We start from the raw sequence: 17,610 nt of genomic DNA on the forward strand, positions 1-17,610 counted from the left end.
AATTACCCACAAAACCCAAATGCCTATGGCTGCCTTAAATATGGCTCTCAATCAGAGACAATAAACCACAGCTGCCTCTAATTGAGAACCAATCTAGGCAGCCATAGACATACAAACACCTAGACAAGACACTGACCCATTAAACGTACAAACCCCTAGACAAACCAAAACACATACATTCCCCATGTCACACCCTGACCTAACTAAAATAATAATGAAAACAAAGATAACTAAGGCCAGGGTGTGACACCGTGGAACATGAACCAATTGGATTACACTATCTATGGATGTAATATTTCCTCATCATTCTTTATCAGACACTGTTTCTATGGTCCCATGTACCACTTTTCCAAACCATATTTTCAGATTTGACATTACAGTACACTCACCGGCCACTTTATTAAGGACACCAATCTAGTACTGGGTAGGATCCCCTTTTGCCTCCACAACAGCCTAAATTATTCACGGTTTTGCATGTTTAGAGATGCCCTTCTGCACACCACTGTTTTAAACAGCTGTTATTTGAGCATTTGTGGCCTTTCTGTTAGCTTGAATGAGTCTGGACATTCTCCTCTGACCTCTCTCATTAACAAGGTGGTTTTGCCCACAGAACTGACGCTCACTGAATGTTTTGTTTATCGCACCATTCTCTGTAAACTCTAGAGACTGTAGTGCGTAAAAATCCCAGGAGGGCAGCTGTTTTTGAGATGCTGGAACCACCTTGTGTGGCACCAACAATCATACCACGGTCAAAGTTGCTTAGAATACGCATCTTGAACAATTCTAATGTATGGTCGAACAACAACTAACGCTCTTTACTCTATATACTCTATATATTGAGTTGCAGGCAGCCACACGATTCACTGTTCGAAGGAGCAGGCTATTTGCGTTAACACGCAGGTGTACCTAATAAACTGGCCGGTGAGTGTATGTAATTGCTTTTCCAATACTGCCAACTCGTTACTGATGATTGATTTCATATTGTGGTACGAGTAAATAGTGAAATGAGTGGTATCCACCTACAACAACATAGTGATAACGTGGAGCCAGCAGGTGATCCAGGTCACAATAGAGGTCAAGCAGTGGGAGGAGGAAGACGAGGAAGACGTGGTGGTCAAAGGAATGGCAGGGGACAAGCAATCCTTCTGAGAGGTGGTCGTGGGCCTCGTTTGAGAGGTGTGGGGGAATGTAGTAGAGGACAAGGCCACGGACCAAGACAGCGGCAGCAACAGCAAAGAGTGTCCAATGAAATCCGAGCAGTAGTTGTAGACCATGTCTTAAATCATGCCATGACAATGACTGAGGCAGCTACAATGATTCAACCAAACCTCAGAAGATCAACCGTGGCCTCAATCATCCGAACTTTCCGCAATGAGAACCAGTAAGTCTTCAGCATGCACTAAACATTAGGCTACTCTCAATTCTCAATTGTCAAATGACTGTATACTGCATGCCAATGTGTACCACAGAGTAGGTGATGTGACTAAATGTGTTCTTAATGTAATTTTCCCTGCAGAATTGAGACTAGGCCAAATAGGGAAGGCAAAAATCGGGCCAGAAATGACTTTCGCCTTACAGAAATTCGGTTGCACATCTTGGACAATGACGACATGTTCAACAATGTGGAAGCCATAAGTTTGCCGACTATTGCATGCATGCTGAAAAGGCACCAGGTGTCTCTAAAACAGCTATACCGTGTGCCTTTTGAAAGAAATGCAGACAGAGTGAAGCAACTGAGGACTGAGTATGTTCAGGTATTTCAAGATGCCTGTTGTGAAAAATTCCCCAAAAATGATATATCATTGTAATCAGTAATTCTCTTTCCAAATATTTTTAGAGGGTGATGGAGTTGGATGCTGACGAAAACATTCACAAATTCCTATTTTTGGATGAGGCAGGCTTCAACCTGGCTAAGACAAGGAGGAGAGGTTGGAATTTCATTGGCCAGCGGGCAACCATCCAAGTACCTGGACAACGTGGGGCCAACATCACCATGTGTGCAGCTATATCGGAAGATGGTGTGGTGGGACGCAGACCTCGTATTGGATCATATAATGCAGCTCTCCTTGTAACCTTCCTTGATGAGCTCAATCAGGTCTGTAGAGCTGATGGCGTGACCTATGTCATTGTGTGGGATAATGTCAGGTTCCACCATACTCAAATGGCGCAAGCATGGTTTCAGGCCCATTCACAATTTACCACCCTGTACTTACCCCCGTACTCTCCTTTCCTTAACCCGATTGAGGAATTTTTCTCCACATAGAGATGGAAAGTATATGATAGGCGCCCTCACGAACAAGCCACCCATCTCCAGGCCAGGAATTACGCATGCAATGAAACATGTATCATGAAACATGTATCACATATTTTGTAATACAATATTTAATGAGTGTACGAACAACTACACAGTGAAACTATCGATATCTTGAGTATGGCTGATCTAAATGAATGTTCATATGGTATTTCATGATAAATTTGTTATTTGAACCAGTGATTCTACAAGTGAAAGGTTTCTTTAAATATATGAATGCACAATGCAATGTTTTGAACATTGGACATCCTGTGTTACAAGTGATGACCATTTTGAGTTTTGTATCTGGAGTTTTGAAAAATGACCACAAGGTTCTGAAATTAGTGCCAAAGTGATTGTAAAAAACTGTAACAGAGCCTATGTCACAAATGGCCCCTATATAGAGCAATGCGTTTGACCAAGTCCTAGGGCTCTCATCAAAAGTAGTGCATTATGTAGGGTGCCGTTGGGTAAACAGACTGATTTAACGGGAAGACAGGAGAAAGTGCAGCTCCACCATGACGTTCTCCGGGTTCTGTAATGCACATAGTCATCAATCATCTACAGGACCCAATAAACACTTTAAAAGTACAGATATTTTACAGAGTCGACATGCACCATGTCGATCCATTCCCTTTAACGTTATCTGTGACTGATCATGTGATCACTGATGCGGTTTAATGATGACATCATCAATCCGCATCCGCATTCATGGTAGTTAGTACCTATCAGGCACTCCCACTGCAGTTGCTATTACTCTTCCATCTCTCACACAGGAGGGTGGTATAGCCTCAGCCACCCTGAACCAACCACCATTATTTACTTTTCTTACAGCCTCCTGATGTATATCTATGTAGGGGAGAGGGCTAACCCATTAATTAAGAATAAACTGAGTTGAAAGTGCTCCGGTGGGAGGAGTGACTGGTGTGTGTGTGTGTAGATGTGTGTGTGTGTGTGTGTGTGTGTGTGTGTGTGTGTGTGTGTGTGTGTGTGTGTGTGTGTGTGTGTGTGTGTGTGTGTGTGTGTGTGTGTGTGTGTGTGTGTGTGTGTGTGTGTGTGTGTGAGTTTGTGTGTGTGTTTGTACCTCTGTGTGTATTGTGTATATGTGTGCTTGTGTTTGTGTGCATGTGTGTGTTTTTATTTTACCTGTGTGTGTGTGTGTGTGTGTGTGTGTGTGTGTGTGTGTGTGTGTGTGTGTGTGTGTGTGTGTGTGTGTGTGTGTGTGTGTGTGTGTGTGTGTGTGTGTGTGTGTGTGTGTGTGTGTTCTCCCCAAGTAGTACAGTGATTAATGAGGTGGCCATATCAGAGGGTCCCTTATCAAGTAACGGGACGCTCCTCGCTCACAGCAGCAGCAGAAGTGTTGCAGAAGACACAGCCAGGGTTAAACTTCTGGATGGCTGGGTGTTTAGCTGGTGAAGTGAGACCAATGGCAGCTACAGATGTAAGATCTTAATTTTATCACACTGTTACAGGACAACTTAAACTTGTACTGTATTCGAGGTTGAAAAAGGCTTCTGAATTTTGTCATTTCCTTGTGAAAAATGTATCAACCCCTACAAAAATGTACGTTAGTTATAATCCACATAATGATTCACATGTCCTGCTTCTGCAGGATTATTTTCTTGCTGTAGCAAAGTGAGTCAAATTAAGATCCTACATCTGTAGGCGAAACTAGCAAGGCCAGCATAGCGATACATGTTAATGACACCACCATTGATCATTAGGCAAGCGCCTCCGAGAACATCAACCATTCACCCTCTCTTGTAAATCGTAAAAGAGACCAGTTGAGATTACATGCTCCTGGGGTTTTCTCTATGAGTCTCTGTGTGACTTAAACGACTGTGGCTTGTGATTCACATGTATGATTTTTATGACAGTGTGTGATTGCAATAAATGTTTATGTGGCAGTAGAAATCAGTAAATCTATGTATTTCCACCAACCCACCAGCTTCATACGTAGTCTTCCTCCTCGTGACTTATCTCCTCAGATATTTTGCTTTCAAATTCATCAACTTTAAGCATCAGATTTGATCAACTTCATGCAATGGATTTCTAAAGAAGAGCTGAGTTTGCCCAGGGCCCAAACATAAGATATACAGGATACTGCCAAAATAAAGGAAACACTTGAGTCAATGAGGGATACAAAGTACAGTTGAAGTGGGAAGTTTACATACACTTCGAGTCATTAAAACTCATTTTTCAACCACTCCACAAATGTATTGTTAACAAACTATAGCTTTGGCAAGTCAGTTAGGACATCTACTTTGTGCAAGACACAAGTAATTTGTCCAACAATTGTTTACAGACAGATTATTTAATTTATAATTATAATTCCAGTGGGTCAGAAGATTACATACACTAACTTGACTGTGCCTTTAAACAGCTTGGAACATTTCAGAAATGATGTCATGTCTTTAGAAGCTTCTGATTGACATAATTTGCTAATTGACATCATTTGAGTCAATTGGAGGTGTACCTGTGGATGTATTTCAAAGCCTACCTTCAAATTCAGTGCCTCTTTGCTTGACATCATGGGGAAATCAAAAGAAATCAGCAAAGACCTCAGAAAAAAAATTGGAGACCTCCGCAAGTCTGGTTCATCCTTGGGAGCAATTTCCAAATGCCTGAAGGTACCACGTTCATATGTCCAAACAATAGTACGCAAGTATAAACACCATCGGACCATGCAGCCGTCATACTGCTCAGGAATTAGACACATTCTGTCTCCTAGAGATGAATGTACTTTGGTGCGAAATGTGCAAATCAATCCCAGAACAACAGCAAAGGACCTTGTGAAGATGTTGGAGAAAACAGGCACAAAAGTATCTATATCCACAGTAAAATAAGCTCTATGTTGACATAACCTGAATGGCCGCTCAGCAAGGTAAAAGCCACTGCTCTAAAACCGCTATAAAAAAGCCAGACTACGGTTTGCAACTGCACATGGGACCAAAGATCATACTTTTTGGAGAAATGTTCTCTGATCTGATGAAATAAAAATAGAACTGTTTGGCCATAATATCCATTGTTATGTTTGCAGGAAAAAGGGGGAGGCTTGCAAGCCGAAGAACACCATCCCAAAAGTGAAGCACGGGGATGGCAGCATCATGTTGTGTTGCACTTCACAAAATAGATGGCATCATGAGGCAGGAAAATGATGTGGATATATTGAAGCAACATCTCAAGACATCAGTCAGGAAGTTAAAGCTTGGTCGCAAACGGGTCTTCCAAATGGACAATGACCCCAAGCATACTTCCAAAGTTGTGGCAAAATGGCTTAAGGACAACAAAGTCAAGGTATTGGAGTGGCCATCACAAAGCCCTGACCTTAAACCTGTAGAACATTTGTGGGCAGAACTGAAAAAGCGTGTGTGAATAAGGAGGCCTTACAAACTTGACTCAGTTACACCAGCTCTGTCAGGAGGAATGGGCCAAAATTCACCCAACTTATTGTGGGAAGCTTGTGGAAGGCTACTTGAAACGTTTGACCCAAGTTAAACAATTTAAAGGCAATGCTTCCAAATACTAATTGAGTGTATGTAAACTTCTGACCCAATGGGAATGTGATGAAAGAAATAAAAGCTCAAGTAAATCATTCTCTCTAGTATTATTCTGACATTTTACATTCTTAAAATAAAGTGGTGATCCTAACTGACCTAAGACAGTGAATTTTTACTAGGATTAAATTTCAGGAATTGTGAAAAACTGAGTTTAAATGTATTTGGCTAAGGTGTATGTAAACTTCCGACTTCAACTGTGTATTGAAAGCAAGTGCTTTCACACAGGTGCGGTATTTGATTTAATTAGACAATTAACTTTCCATGTATTAAAATGCCCAGTTGCCCATTATTTTGGCTACCATGGTTAGAAGCGATCTCAGTGACTTTGAAAGAGGGGTCTCAAAGGAGCATAGGAGGTTTAAATGGTGTGTGTGTGTGTGTGTGTGTGTGTGTGTGTGTGTGTGTGTGTGTGTGTGTGTGTGCGTGCGTGCGTGTGTATTCACGTCCTCCCCCAGTAGTACAGTAATTAATGAGGTGCCCATATCAGAGGGTCCCTGATCAAGTAACTGCTCACAGCATCAGCAGAAGTGTTGCAGAAGACACAGCCGTGGTTAGATGACTGGATGGCTGGGTGTGTTTGTGTGGGGGGGGTAATCCCAGTTATTTTCAGTTCCAGATATTTTGTAGAATCTATGCCAAGGCACATTGAAGGTGTTCTGGTGGCTTGTTGTTGATGTTTCCTTTATTTTGGCAGTTACCTGTAGTGTCATCATCACTATCGTGATTCAATCTGCTCCTCGAGAGGCAGATTGAATCCTCTATCTGATTGATCTGCCACCAGTGCAGCATCATCTCACGAGTTTCCACTGATCAGTATCACTAATGGGCTAGGAATAGAATACAAGATAACAGCTTCACAATCTTCTCAAGACAGGGAGTATGCAACTTAATAAAGACATATTCAGGAAAATATCACACTTTACCACATATCATAAAGTGTGATATTAACAAAAGTCTAAACTTAAACTATGCAGCCATGCATTAGGTTTTCAATAAGGATCTTGTATTTTTACTCATTTAGCAGACACTCTTATCCAGAGCAATTAGGGTTAAGTGCCTTGCTCAATGGCACATCGACAGAATTTCTACCTAATTGGCTCGGAAATTCAAACCATCGACTTTCTGTTTCTGGCTCAATGATCTTAACTGCTAGGCTACCTGCCTTCCTAAACTTCCACTGAGTATTTGTTTCATTACATCAAACAGGAAACATTTTCGTGATGCGAACCCAATTGATTCAAGTCAATATCACTGTGAACCGTTCTTGGAATCGAACTTCAAAAATATAAGCCTGTACATGGAAAGTATTTGAAGACTCTCCTCGAGTATATGTAGTATGCAAACGAAACCGAATCCATTCGACATTTGAGCACCTAAGCAACTGTACAGTATACCTACAGTACATGAAACCAAACATAGAATCTCAGAATCCCCAATAGTATTGCTTCATTTGTATTCACTGACTGTACCTTCTTGGCTCTAAGCAAATGTCGAAGGAATCGTAATGAGAAAAAAAAGCTAAATTAATACTTAATGACCATGGCATTTATTAGCTTTCCCTCAGGTCTCTGGGGCAATAACTATGGGTATGTGAGGTGAGAGTGAACCCACAAATCACAGTGCAATTTGGAGGGATAGCTCTGCTAACAAGAGTGACAAGTGTGTGTGGTATGTTGCGTGTGTGTGTTTGTGTGTGTGTGTGTGTGTGTGTGTGTGTGTGTGTGTGTGTGTGTGTGTGTGTGTGTGTGTGTGTGTGTGTGTGTGTGTGTGTGTGTGTGTGTGTGTGTGTGTGTGTGTGTGTGTGTGTGTGTGTGTGTGTGTGTACATGCTCATGCATGAGTGTGTGTGCTGTTCGTGTGTGCTTTTGTGTGCATTCTGTTTTAATTGTTCACTCACTTTCCTGTCTGATGTAGTGTGTTACGGTCCTAATCGTCAGTGTTATGCCTGCCCATTGTCTGTTGACCAAATGTGGTGTGTGACACTGTTGGCTGCAGAGTGGAGTGGCAATGGGAACATTCAATCTATTGAAAGGACTTTTTTTCTTTCCTTCCTATTTACCGTGAAATTGAAAGCGTGCGACACACAAAGACATCCTCTTCGCTTTCCTTCCGGTCCCTCTCTCCACTTCTCATCCCTCTCCTTCCTCTCCGCCGTTCCTCCTGCTTGTTGGAGAGGTCCGCTACTCTCATTAGCTCTGCCTGGGCTGTTTCATGCCGTCTTTCCCCAGTGGCACCACTAGCACCATTAGCCCAGGCATCGCTGTGAATTTAGACTGCCTGCCTGGGCAGACTGACGGATGGCTTCCAAACCAAAAGCAAAAGCACCTCCCTTTCTTTAATTAGCATTTTTCCAACATCAATATATTTTCAGCGGCCTCTCAGGAACAAACTCCTCCTGAATTATTCATTACCTACTTCGTCCTTTTTCTTTCCTTTGAAAGCAGTCACGGTTCTCTCCCTCTTCTCTCTCTCTCTCTTTATTCCTCCCTCTCTTCGTCTCTTTCTTCTCTCACTCCCTCTACCTTTCTTCCTCTCTCTTCCTCTTCTCTCCCTCTCTTCCTCTACCTCTCTCTCTTTTATCCCCCTCACTTTCTCTCTCATCCCACCTCTCTCTCTCTCTCTCTCTCTCTCTCTCTCTCTCTCTCTCTCTCTCTCTCTCTCTCTCTCTCTCTCTCTCTCTCTCTCTCTCTCTCTCTCTCTCTCTCTCTCTCTCTCTCTCTCTCTCTCTCTCTCTCTCTCTCTCTCTCTCTCTCTCTCTCTCTCTCTCTCTCTCTCTCTCTCTCTCTCTCTCTCTCTCTCTCTCTCTCTGGGATGGACTCTCAGGGACAACTCTCCCCTCAGGTGTGATTTAATTATATAGGACATGTTCTGTGTGTAAAATTATCAATTTGGGCTTGAATCAAGACCGCAAGCTGCTTGGGTATTCATGATTGCTGGAGTGCAGCACTAGCTGGAGCTGGACCCGAGGCTTCAGCCATTAAAGATGCACAACTCAACTATGGTTTTTGTGTGCAATTTTTTATAAGTTATGTTAATGCTTCCCCTTTTAATATATTACATCTTAAAGCAAAGATTCCATACTTAACGCTGCCATTTTGTAACCTATTCAAAAGCAGAATTACGCCTGAAAACCGAGTTTTGAAAACGGTAATCTCCCCAGATAGGGAATTCATTTTTGCAGACAGTGCTGTAGCAAGACTCTGGCACCAAAACTCTTTATCATCTGCAGAGGGTAATATCTGCTTCGATCTGTCATTTACAGTGAGACCAGACCTGACAGGAGAGGCGAGGACTGAATTCCAGACATAGTTACACCGGAGATGGAGTTGAAAAGAGGTGAGATAACCCTCATCCCCTACTGGCCTAGCTCTGGTCCACAGACTGAGGTAAGTGTGTGTGTGTGCATGTGTGCGTGTGCGTGCCCCCAAGACACCTCTCTCAGAAGGCCGCTCTCATCTCACCTCTTTCCAAAAACCATCTCGTTCTCATTTTATCAAATGACTGTGGATATGGGAGGCTGATATACGTGTGGGACAAAGACACAGGGTACACACAGTACTGTTTGAGCTTGACCTGAAAATGCATCCAACCTAAAGCCAGATAGTTCTTATTCATGGCTGTTGTTTTTGTACTATTTTTTACTAATTAACATTAAAATACATTAATGAATCGCTACTTACCATTGATAATAAAACAATGTACTCTTGTTAGTTTTAAATGGAGTTTGATATGCATTTGAATATCAAAGTGAATAAATGCGTAGTCATGAATCGTCAGACACTGATGGTATAATGATGTTAATATGTTTATATTAGAGGTCGACCGATTATGATTTTTTAACGCCGATACCGATACCGATTATTGGAGGACCAAAAACAGCCGATACTGATTAATCAAACGATTTTTATATATTTGTAATAATGACAATCACAACAATACTGAATTAACACTTTTATTTTAACTTAATATAATACATAAATAAAAATCTATTTAGTCTCAAAAAAAGAATAGAACATGTTCAATTTGGTTTAAATAACGCAAAAACACAGTGTTGGAGAAGAAAGTAAAAGTACAATATGTGCCATTTAAAAAGCCTACGTTTAAGTTCCTTGCTCAGAACATGTGTCAATGGTGTGTACGGGAGGCAAAGTCAGGTGCAGGAGAGCAGAGTGTAGTGAACAGGTGCACTTTAATTCCTTTCTACAAAATACACAGCACATAAAAACAATAACGTGCCAAAAACACGGAACGACAAAAGTAAAGCTCCCGACAATAATCCACAATACCAAAACAAACAATTACACACAAAGACATGATGGGAAACAGAGGGCTAAATACATGTAGCATGATTAGGTAATGAAAACCAGGTGTGTATGGGACAAGACAAAACAAATGGATATATGAAAAATGGAGCAGCAATGGCTAGAAAGCCGGTGACGTCGATTGCCGAACGCCACCCGAACAAGGAGAGGAGCCGACTTCGGCGGAAGTCGTGACAACATGAGAACATATGAAAGCTGGTGGTTCCTTTTAACATGATTCTTCAATATTCCCAGTTAAGAAGTTTTAGGTTGTAGTTATTATAGGAATTATAGGACTATTTCTCTCTATACCATTTGTATTTTATATACCTTTGACTATTGGACGTTCTTATAGGCACTATTGTATTGCCAGCCTAATCTCGGGAGTTGATAGGCTTGAAGTCATAAACATCGCTGTGCTTCAAACATTGAGAAGAGCTGCTGGCAAATGCAGGAAAGTGCTGTTTGAATGAATGCTGCCTGCCACCGCTCAGTCAGACTGCTCTATCAAATATCAAATCATATACTTAATTATAATATAATAAACACACAGAAATATGAGCCTTAGGTCACTAATATGGTCAAATCCGGAAACTATCATTTCGAAAACCAAATGTTTATTCTTTCAGTGAAATACGGAAGCGTTGCGTATTTTATCGAACGGGTGGCATCCATAAGTCTAAATATTGCTGTTACATTGCGCAACCTTCAATGTTATGTCATAATTATGTACAATTCTGGCAAATTAATTACGGTCTTTGTTAGGATGAAATGGTCTTCACACAGTTCTCAATGAGCAAGGCGGCCCAAACTTCTGCATATACCCTGACTCTGCTTGCACAGAACGCAAGAGAAGTGACACAATTTCCCTAGGGATAGGCGTCTGTCGAGCACTTCCGGTGAAACTGGAGGGCGCACAATTCAAATAAATAATCATAATATTAAACATTCATGAACATACAAGTATCTTATATCATTTAAAAGCTTAAATTCTTGTTAATCTAACTGCATTGTCCGATTTACAGTAGGCTTGACAGCGAAAGCATACCATGCGATTGTTTGAGGACAGCGCCCCACATCAACATATTTTTCAACCAGCACAGGCTTCGTAAAATCACAAATAGCGATTAAATAAATCACTTACTTTTGAAAATATTCCTCTGTTTGCAATACCAAGGGTCCCAGCTACATCATGAATGGCCGTTTTATTAGATAAGATCCTTCTTTATATGCCAAAACGTCTGTTTAGTTGGCGCCATCGATTTCAGTAATCCACTCATTCAACATGCAGACAAAGGAATCCAAAAAGCTACCGCTAAACTTTGTTCAAACAAGTCAAACTCCGTTTCTATTTAATCCTCAGGTACCCTAAAATGTAAATAAACTATAATATTTCATACAGACAGAAGTATGTTCAATAGAAAAGTAAAACTAGTAAGCCCGCGTCCTCTTCACTGCGTGCCAACAGACTGATTTTGAACCGGGAGTCTTTGTACAAAGACTCCAAATTCTTGCTTGTTTTTGAAGAAACAAGCCTGAAACAATGAAGAAAGACTGTGACATCTAGTGGAAGCCATAGGACTGGCAATCTGTGAGCTGGAATTATATATAACCAATAGCTTTCCATTATAAGAGTCTGTGATCTCATAAAACAAAAATTTACGTTTGGTTTTTCTTTGGAATTTCGCCTGCCATATCAATTGTGTTATAGTCTCAGACATAATTTTTATGTTTCTAGAAACTTCAAAGTGTTTTCTATCCAATTATATGCATATCCTGGATTCTGGGCCTGAGTAACAGGCAGTTTACTTTGGGCACGTCAGTCAGGCGGAAATTCAGGAAAATAGACCCTAGCTCTTAGAAGTTTTAATATTGCCTGCTAACATGAATTTCTTTTAGCTAAATATGCAGGTTTAAAAATATATACTTGTGTATTGATTTTAAGAAAGACATTGATGTTAATGGTTAGGTGCATTGGTGCAACAACAGTGCTTTTTTTCGTGAATGTGCTTGTTAATCATCACCCGTTTGGTGAAGTAGGCTGTGATTCAATGATAAATTAATAGGCAGCGCATTGATTATTTGCAATGCAGGACAAGCTAGTTAAACTAGTAATATCATCAACCATGTGTAGTTAACTAGTGATTATGTTAAGATAGTTTTTTATAAGATAAGCTTAATGCTAGCTAGCAGCTTACCTTGGCTCCTTGCTGCACTCGCGTAACAGGTGGTCAGCCTGCCACGGAGTCTCCTTGTAGAGTGCAATGTAATCGGCCATAATCGGCGTCCGACCTCTAGTTTATATAGTAGGAGTTGTTGACGGATGAGTGAAGCTTGTGTTAAACTGCAATGACAGACATGAGAGTCAGAGGTAAACAAAGGCTTTGAAGCAGCAGAAATTACCTTTTGTTTTATTTAAAAACTCCCCCACTGTCTACTGCCTTTGTGGGGGTTGTATTCTGCCAGTTTACAGTGACATGGTCATTATATTCTGAGGGTTGTATAATTTACTAGAGTCAGAGAAGAGACTTTGACACGGCCCACTTGCTTGTTGGCTCAAGCACATTAGCCCACTGAGCTAAAGCCAAGGCATGAGTTCTTGGAGCTAACATTAGTATTTAACATGAACATGGTTACTCAGCACACAAGTGTAGCTCTACCGAACCACATCCAAATCTACACTGACGTTTACACTGGCAATGACCATGATGCAATGGATACCTTTCAGTCCCAAATTCACTTGATTTTTTATCCTACAGTAAACGTCACTCAGCTGATTCAATGTAAAAGTGACCTCACAATGTGTGTGACTGTGTGTGAGTGGTGGGAAACGCTAACAGATTTCTGTCTAAGTCATCATCACTTTGTTCCTTATTAGTTCCATTTTCAAAAGGGGTCTTCACTATTAGGAACTATTAACTTTTTAGTAATTTAGCAGACGTTCTTATCCAGAGCGACTGAGTGCATATATTTTCATACTGGTCGCCCGTGAAAATCAAATCCACAACCCTGGCATTGCAAGAGACATGCTCTACCAACTGAGCCACATGGGACCATGATTCAGTTAGATGAGCTTTGGGAACTTCATGGACTGTTTTTGATTCAGTTCCAGCATGTTGCAATACATTAGCCTTGCCAACATCAGATTTCTAAAATGTCATTTGGTGATTGGGAAATAACACCAGTAAATTTTCATCATAAAACTCGGATAACATTAATTTAACCTCTCTAGGGTACGTGAGACGTTAGCGCCATATTCAAAACAACAGAAATCCCATAATTAAAATTCCTCAAACATACATGTATTTTACACCATTTTAAAGATACACTTGTTGTAAATCCAGCCACAGTGTCCGATTTCAAAAAGCTTTACGACGAAAGCAAACCAAACGATTATGTTAGGTGAGTGCCTATTCACAGAATAACACAGCCATTTTTCCAGCCAAAGAGAGGATTCACAAAAAGCAGAAATATAGATCAAATGAATCACTGACCTTTGATGATCTTCATCAGATGACACTCATAGGACTTCATGTTACACAATACATGTATGTTTTGTTCTGTAAAGTTCATATTTATATCCAAAAATCTGAGTTTACATTGGCGCCTTACGTTCAGAAGTCACAAAACATCCTTTGATTTTGCAGAGAGCCACATCAATTTACAGGAATACTCATAATAAACATTGCTAAAAGATACAACAGTTATGCATGGGATTTTAGATGCACTTCTCCTTAATGCAACCGCTGTGTCAGATTTCAAAAAAGCTTTACGGAAAAAGCAAACAATACAATAATCTGAGTCGGCGCTCAGAGCCCAATCAAGACACAAATATAGCCGCCATATTATGCAGTCAACAGAAGTCAGAAGTAACAATATAAACATTCAGTTACCTTTGATGATCTTCATCAGAATGCACTCCCAGGAATCCCAGTTCCACAATAAATGTTAGTTTTGTTCGATAATGTCCATCATTTATGTCCAAATTCCTCCTTGTTGTTTTAGCGTTCAGTACACTTTCCAAACTCACGACGCGCGGGCAGGTCCAGCTGAAAGTACGGACGAAAAGTTAAAAAAGTTATATTACAGTCCGTAAAAACATGACAAACGAAGTATTGAATCAATCTTTAGGATGTTTTTAACATAATTCTTCAATAATGTTCCAACCGGAGTATTCCTGTGTCTTCAGAATTGCGATGGCACAGAGCTCGCTCTCACGTGAACGCGCATGGTCAGAGCATGTTCAGGTCATGGCAGACCTGACTCATTCCTCTCTCCTTCGGCCACACTAAACAGTAGAGGCATCAGACAAGGTTCTAACGATTGTTGACATCTAGTGGAAGCCTTAGGAAGTGCAACATTACCAATATCCCACTGTATCTTCAATAGGAGCTGAGTTGAAAATCGACCAACCTCAGATTTCTCACTTCCTGGTTGAATTTTTTCTTGTGTTTTTGCCTGCCTGATGAGTTTTGTTATACTCACAGACATCATTCAAACAGTTTTAGAAACTTCAGAGTGTTTTCTATCCAAATCTACTAATAATATGCATATTCTAGCTTTTATGGCTTTGTAGCAGGCCGTTTACTCTGGGCATGCTTTTCATCCAGACGTGAAAATACTGCCCCCTACCCAAAATAAGTTAATGTATCCTAAAATAAAACCACAATTTTCAAATGACTTGCTTTGTTGCCAACATATAGGCTTTACATTAGATTTTGTTATGTGGCAGAAAGCTAACTAGTGTGGTTGTCCCATAACATTTAGCACTTTCCATTCCAGCCCAAATGCCCTAATATCACGTGCTGAGTGAGATAATGGAAACATACCCAAAGGGATTAACTTAAATACCAACGTGCAATATTTTCCTGTTATATTACTTGCAATAGTTTGGTTTATTTGAAATATGTTCATACACTTGCCCTGTCACGTTCTGACCTTTATTTCCTTTGTTTTGTCTTTATTTAGTATGGTCAGGGCGTGAGTTGGGGTGGGCAGTCTATGTGTGTATTTCTATGTTTTCCTATTTCTGTGTTTGGCCTGATATGGTTCTCAATCAGAGGCGGGTGTTTTGTGTTGTCTCTGATTGGGAACCATATTTAGGTAGCCTGTTTTGTGTTGGGTTTGGTGGGTGGTTGTCTTCAGTCTTCGTGCGTCTGCACCAGACAGAACTGTTTCGGTTTTTCACATTTGTTGTTTTTTTGTATTTTGAGTGTTCACTTTTATTAAATCAAGATGAACAATTACCACGCTGCAAATTGGTCCTCCGATCCTTCTAATTTCTCCTCCTCAGACGAGGAGGAAGACGAAAGCCGTTACATGCCCGACAAATACACTTTGGCAGTTTTGTAGATTGATGTCAAATCCAAAACTTATTGCACTAGCAATTACTGATACTACTAAGAGTATTACACATAATACAGCTTTAGTTTTTCTACATTTGTCACATGTGAGTGTGGCGGTATGTGATATTTCTTCCTGTGAGGACATTCTGAATGAGCGAGACAGCAACCACATTTTAGCTTCTGGAGTACTGCCACACGCCCTGTCTCTAGACACGTTGAATTGCCTTGCAAACACTGAGGTGATGACTTGTTAGCTCAAAACGAGAGACATGGTCAAGGGTTCTGCACTGTGTAGTAGCATTGAAAGGGAGCTAATTTGGAGAATTAAAACAGAGGCTGGGTTTAGGCTACTGTAAACTTTAGAGATTGTATGCAAGTTTTCTTGACTAGCTCTATATGAGACAATGTCAATACTTATAAACACGTGTCTGTTATTACACAGTAACAACATACTTAAAATAGCTGTGATACACAGCAAGGAACACCATGCTACTTACCAGTTTTTGACTTCCCTTCTGAACTTCTCCTTAATTTCTCTTTTAACAACTGTCATGATAATCTTGTTTTTCCCGCTTCCAAATAGCGTTTGGCCTCTGTCCTGAAAGAAGATGTAAAGCTGTTGAGGCATCGTTGATGTACAAACTCATAACACTAACTGGTGTTTGCCATATTTTGACTGCATGTTCTCTCTATAATGCCACTAGTGTCTCAGTGTGTCTTTCTGTATCGATTGTATAGTCCCTCTAAGACGGCTCTCAGACCGTCAAGGCTATAGTGTTAGTGGTCTGAGATAACAGTCAATGTGATCAGGTCTGGATTGGAATGGACAGGCTGTCTTTGTTCTCTGCCTGATGTCTTTAAGCAACCCTTAGTGATTGATCTCGTAAAGAAATTGAAATAAAAAGTTGAGCTTTGTCATTTAAATCATCTCTTGGTGAAAGCTCTGGATAAAAAAAATGTGAGAGTAAAAACTATTTTATGTCTCGAGGAGTTTGCAGATGACCATTAGTAAAATAGTTGCCAGTGAACAAAATATATTTCATATTATGGATGAGTGGAGCTTAGCGAAAGCCCCAATCAGTCAAGTCTCATTTCAGACTGCGGAAGCTTATGTATCGTCTCATTTGAAATGCAAAATTAACAGTGCGGTTTTGATGCAGTTTGTTTCTCATAAGCCAAATGTCAGTCATTTAATTGATTTATTTTTCATAGTGTAGAGCTGGGACGATAAACTCGTGGAAATTTTGCTGAAATCGTTCATTATGATAAGTAGCCTATACTAGAGAAATGTGAAGTTTAAAATGAAGTTTGCTAATATGGGTGATTGTTGGGACAATTGATAGCTACTACATTCAAACTAGCAGTAGTAGTTTGAAGGGTAATATAAAAAACTGGTGGACATTGTTATAAACTATTTATCGTTATGGTGTTGATTCAGTCAATTTATCTTAAAATTGATTTTTGTCCATATCGCCCAGCTCCAGTGGCTTACAGTATCCTCAGAGGTAAGACTAGACTAAAGGTAGAAGAAAATCTCTCCCCAACACACACACACACACCCTTCCCCTCATGAACTGAGCTTATTCAAGTCCTCAGAGCATGCTTGAAATGATTACATTGTACATGTCACAGAGATGATTACATCTGTCTTCTCCAGCCAAGTCCCCAAGTCCCTTGGCATCACTGCTAGATAGGACCAACAAGGCAGGATGTAGGCTGTTGGGTGCATTCAACCAGATCTCAAAGAAGTGAATTTTACTCAGTGAAAATGACAAGGATATGAATGTCTCCTCCTCTAGACCCATATTTCACATCATAGATCTGTTATTGATCATAGTGGGCCAATGCGGCTGCTACTGCCATCTCAACTACAGAACAGTGTTTTCTCTAACACAGAGGGAGTGGAGAGGACATCACAAAGGCGTACAATCACTCAGCCTTGAACATGACCTGAATGGGACTCAAGTGGCACACCACTTGTTGTAACATCTAAGACACATTGGTTTGATCCAGAACACTATACTGAGGCCATGTCAAGCTCGGACCAAAAGGCAGAGTATAATGTACAGTATAACAATTAGTAAGCAGCACTAAACCCAATCACAATGAGATGGG

Source organism: Salvelinus namaycush, chromosome 24, assembly GCF_016432855.1.
Source record: "Salvelinus namaycush isolate Seneca chromosome 24, SaNama_1.0, whole genome shotgun sequence".
Lineage (NCBI taxonomy): Eukaryota > Metazoa > Chordata > Actinopteri > Salmoniformes > Salmonidae > Salvelinus > Salvelinus namaycush.